The 5,575-nt window shown below is 38.7% G+C and overlaps 1 protein-coding gene across 1 annotated transcript in view; it reads right to left on the bottom strand.

Moving 5' to 3' along the window:
• Positions 1 to 5,575, bottom strand: part of TMEM33 (transmembrane protein 33) — a 21,583-nt gene that overhangs the window by 6,551 nt on the left and 9,457 nt on the right. The window lies entirely within an intron of this gene.

The following is a 5,575-nucleotide window of genomic DNA, read 5'->3' as shown; positions in this document are numbered from 1 at the left end:
AGATAAGGGGCCCGTTTCCCAAAAAAAAAAAAAAAAAAAAAAAAAAAAAACAAACAATGGCAATACCTCAAAAGTCATATATATGTTTATGAAATTCTAAGTCTGGAATACTTTCCTAGGAAAAACTATCTTAAGATATTCACTAAAATAACTACAGATAAAATGCAGCAACAGAGTAACATGGATAGGTAGCAGGGCTAAGTAAATCATATGTTTGACGGACTTGGTATGCAACTACTTAAAATCTTGACTATGAAAACTACACAGTAACTCTGAAGAAAGCAGAATATAAAGCTATACGTATTACTACAACTATATTTTAAAACTTTTTTGGGGAATAAATGCATTAAGATGCTAAATATGGTTTGTTTTTTAGGTTAATTTTTTTAGTCCCACCCCTCACCCCCCACCCCTTTTTTATTTTTGGCCGCACCATGAGGCTTGCAGAATCTTAGTTCCCCAACCAGGGATGAAACCTGGGCCCCTGCAGTGGAAGTGCGGAGTCCCAACCACTGGACCGCCAGGGAATTCCCTTTTTTAGCCTTTTTTCCCCTAAACTGTGTGATATTACTGTCATAATAAAAATTTACATGATTACAAACTTATAACTAAATGTAATATCCACCTTCCCCAATAAATCATATAAAACTTTAACTCTTTAAATTGAGAAATTCACATATTACAGAAAACATAAGTAGAAAAGAACATTAAATGAAAAACAAATTTTCCATCAGCCAAGTTAGTTCCTTCCTCAAAGTCATAGCAGTCTCTAATACATCCTTCCAGAAATTTACATAAACAAGTGTATATAATGACTAACACACAGTGCTCATTTTGTAATGCACTGAATCCATTTAACTCTAGGAGGGAAGTAGTATTATCATTCTGATTTTAAGGATGAAGAAACTGAGGCAGAGAGAAATATACATGTCTTTAAACACACACACCCCAAAACATAAATGGGGAATACTCTACACAGTTCTCAACCACTTTTAAACTTATTATATCTTGGAGATCATCCCCTATCACAACACATAAATTACCTCATTCTTTTCACAGCTTCAAATATTCCATCTTATGCACGTACTATTATGTAACAAGCTCTCTACTAATGAATAAAACTACAACGATCATCCTTTTGTCTTTGCACATTTGTGTGTGTATATGTAAGATAAACTCATACACTACATGTATAAGAAAACTCATAGAATGTTCACTTTTATTTTTTTTATTTTTTATTTTTTTGCGGTGTGTGGGCCTCTTACTGTTGTGGCCTCTCCCGTTGCAGAGCACAGGCTCCGGACGCGCAGGCTCAGCGGCCATGGCTCACGGGCCCAGCCGCTCTGTGGCATGTGGGATCTTCTCGGACCAGGGCACAAACCCGTGTCCCCTGCATCGGCAGGCGGACTCTCAACCACTGCGCCACCAGGGAAGCCCAGAATGTTCACTTTTAAATACAGAGCTTTATGCATTACTGCTATAAGTTTAACTTAATAAAGCCTTCTAATATCAGACTGTGTTTGTTTCTACCATGAAAGGTAGCATTTAAGGAATAATGACTTAAAATTGTTTTTAATTTTACAGTTTGCGTTGTGGTCAAGTGACACACTTGAAACATGAATAGCTTTTCTTATTAGGCATTGAATAAAACTTTATTACTTAATTTTAATTTTTTAGAATAACAAAGTGATTCCCCTATTTAAATATTTTTGGTAAATTCTCATTTCCTTTACAGTCTTAAAAATTAAAATCAACTTGTACATAGTAAGTGTTTAAATAAAAGATTAAGTAGCACAATTGACTTAATATACCAATATAGTCAAAACTTGGTGCTCCAACAAAAAATTTACTACAGTTCCAAAAATGAGGCTTTTTTTTTTTGTGGCGGGGGGGGGATGTGTTGGGTCTTCACTGCTGCGCACAGGCTTTCTCTAGTTGCGGCAAGCGGGGGCTACTCTTCATTGTGGTGCGTGGGCTTTTAAGTTGTGGCTCACGGGCTCTAGAGTGCAGGCTCAGTAGCTGTGGCGCATGGGCTTAGCTGCTCCGCGGCCCGTGGGATCTTCCCACACCAGGGATCAAACCTGTGTCCCCTGCATTGGCAGGCGGAGTCTTAACCACTGCGCCACCAGGGAAGTCCCAAAAATGAGGTTTTTGTTTAAGTGTGCCTGGCATCTCAGCATTTCATTATAATTCTCTTAAGCTTACCTAAAAGGAGAACAAATTATTTTGTTTATTAACCAGAACGTGGAGGTTTCAGATATTGTCACCAATTACCTCCACATAAAGAGTTAGTTTTGGTAGCTCCATTTTAACTTTCACCCAGGTACATGAAACAAATCACAGAACCTCGTGTGACTCAAGACCAGATGACCCAAGAAACAGAAAAATGAGCAAGAAAGTAAGAGGGCAAAAGGTGCCTTTTACCAATTAAAATGTTTAAGTGTATGATCAGGATCACAAAAAAGAGATGAACTAACTTCCAGGGTAAAAATTTCAGAGTGGAATAATCGACAAATACAGTTGCATCAAATTCTATACCCAACATTCATGGTACGTTACAACTAGAAGGAGTTTTGGCAATTACTTATTTCAACTACTACTAATTTTTTAAGTGTAGGAAATCAAGGCCCAGAAGGCTAAGTTAGTGGTCAAATCAACTAGAATCCAGCTCCCAAACACCCAATAAGAAGTCTTCCCATTGTATCATTCCAGGACCCTATTTAGATTATATTATCTAGTTTTGAACCCCACAACTTAAGCAACATGTGGTGATCCTGGAGTTTTCAGAGGAAGATATTATTACGCAGGCTCAGCGGCCATAGCTCACGGGCCTAGCCACGCCGTGGCATGTGGGATCTTCTCGGACCAGGGCACAAACCCGTGTCCCCTGCATCGGCAGGCGGACTCTCAACCACTGCGCCACCAGGGAAGCCCAGAATGTTCACTTTTAAATACAGAGCTTTATGCATTACTGCTATAAGTTTAACTTAATAAAGCCTTCTAATATCAGACTGTGTTTGTTTCTACCATGAAAGGTAGCATTTAAGGAATAATGACTTAAAATTGTTTTTAATTTTACAGTTTGCGTTGTGGTCAAGTGACACACTTGAAACATGAATAGCTTTTCTTATTAGGCATTGAATAAAACTTTATTACTTAATTTTAATTTTTTAGAATAACAAAGTGATTCCCCTATTTAAATATTTTTGGTAAATTCTCATTTCCTTTACAGTCTTAAAAATTAAAATCAACTTGTACATAGTAAGTGTTTAAATAAAAGATTAAGTAGCACAATTGACTTAATATACCAATATAGTCAAAACTTGGTGCTCCAACAAAAAATTTACTACAGTTCCAAAAATGAGGCTTTTTTTTTTTGTGGCGGGGGGGGGATGTGTTGGGTCTTCACTGCTGCGCACAGGCTTTCTCTAGTTGCGGCAAGCGGGGGCTACTCTTCATTGTGGTGCGTGGGCTTTTAAGTTGTGGCTCACGGGCTCTAGAGTGCAGGCTCAGTAGCTGTGGCGCATGGGCTTAGCTGCTCCGCGGCCCGTGGGATCTTCCCACACCAGGGATCAAACCTGTGTCCCCTGCATTGGCAGGCGGAGTCTTAACCACTGCGCCACCAGGGAAGTCCCAAAAATGAGGTTTTTGTTTAAGTGTGCCTGGCATCTCAGCATTTCATTATAATTCTCTTAAGCTTACCTAAAAGGAGAACAAATTATTTTGTTTATTAACCAGAACGTGGAGGTTTCAGATATTGTCACCAATTACCTCCACATAAAGAGTTAGTTTTGGTAGCTCCATTTTAACTTTCACCCAGGTACATGAAACAAATCACAGAACCTCGTGTGACTCAAGACCAGATGACCCAAGAAACAGAAAAATGAGCAAGAAAGTAAGAGGGCAAAAGGTGCCTTTTACCAATTAAAATGTTTAAGTGTATGATCAGGATCACAAAAAAGAGATGAACTAACTTCCAGGGTAAAAATTTCAGAGTGGAATAATCGACAAATACAGTTGCATCAAATTCTATACCCAACATTCATGGTACGTTACAACTAGAAGGAGTTTTGGCAATTACTTATTTCAACTACTACTAATTTTTTAAGTGTAGGAAATCAAGGCCCAGAAGGCTAAGTTAGTGGTCAAATCAACTAGAATCCAGCTCCCAAACACCCAATAAGAAGTCTTCCCATTGTATCATTCCAGGACCCTATTTAGATTATATTATCTAGTTTTGAACCCCACAACTTAAGCAACATGTGGTGATCCTGGAGTTTTCAGAGGAAGATATTATTTATAAGAATGGTACAGATGCATTTATGAGGAAATCTAGAAAACTCTATTACCAGCTTAAAGAAAGACTGCTAAAGAAAGGAGTAACTGTCAGGTATATAAAAACCTTACTAACCAAGGCAATGAACATTAAAATGAAATATTTCATAGACAAAAACAAGTTTGTTACAAATTAATGAGATTATGGAAAACAGGTAATACAGACCTATTAGAGGACAATTTGGTATGGTCTATTAAATATAAAATGCACCTAGCTTAGACTCAGCAAAAGTACAGACTCGCACAAAAGTATAAGCAGACAGGTTAAAAAAAAAGTTTACTGCACCAACATTTGGAAAAGTAAAAATCTGGAAACCAGTGGCCATCAGCAGGGGAATGGGTAATAAAATATAGCATAATAATATGATGGAACACTATACAGCCATTAAGTGAAACAAACCAGAAATATGAATGTCATATAAATAGGTCATGAAAATATACTGTATGAACGAAAAAAGCAAGATGCAGACAACTGATGCCTTTGATGTAAAATAAAAACTAAACAAAGGGACTTCCCAGGTGGCGCAGTGCTTAAGAATCCACCTGCCAATGCAGGGGACGTGGGTTTGAGCCCTGGTCCGGGAATATCCCACATGCCACGGAGCAACTAAGCCTGTGTGCCACAACTACTGAGCCCGCGTGCTGCAACTACTGAAGCCTGCACACCTACAGCCCGTGCTCCGCAACAAAAGAAGCCACCACAATGGGAAGCCAGCACACCGCAACAAAGAGTAGCCCCCGCTCGCCTCAACTAGAGGAAGCCTGTGCGCAGCAACGAAGACCCAATGCAGCCAAAAATAAAATAAATTTATTTAAAAAAACCCAAAAAACTAAACAAAGCCCCGCACCCATAAAATAATAATATATATTTTCTATCCATCTGTGTAAGTACTTTAAAAGAACTACATACATGTACCCATATCAAACTCCTTAGCTCTAGGAAGGAGAGGACAGAATCCAACTAGGATCCACAGTCAAATGGTATTTTAGCTTTTATTTGTAATGTCCTATTATTTGAGAAACTGAAAATTGAAAAAGCAATAATCTGGGCAGAAATGTAGTTTTAAAACTTAAATGCAAGAATATAGATAGGTCAATACTGTCCTAATGTTCTATTTTTAAAAGGAAGGCTTTCTTCGGCTTCCCTGGTGGCACAGCGGTTGACAGCCGCCTGCCAATGCAGGGGACACAGGTTCATGACCCGGTCTGGGAGGATCCCACATGCCGCGGAGCGGCTGGG

The sequence above is a fragment of the Lipotes vexillifer genome, unplaced genomic scaffold, assembly GCF_000442215.2.
Source record: "Lipotes vexillifer unplaced genomic scaffold, Lipotes_vexillifer_v1.1 scaffold1272, whole genome shotgun sequence".
NCBI lineage: Eukaryota > Metazoa > Chordata > Mammalia > Artiodactyla > Lipotidae > Lipotes > Lipotes vexillifer.
Note: the sequence above shows the minus strand (reverse complement) of the source record. Positions and strands in the feature narration are given on the sequence as shown.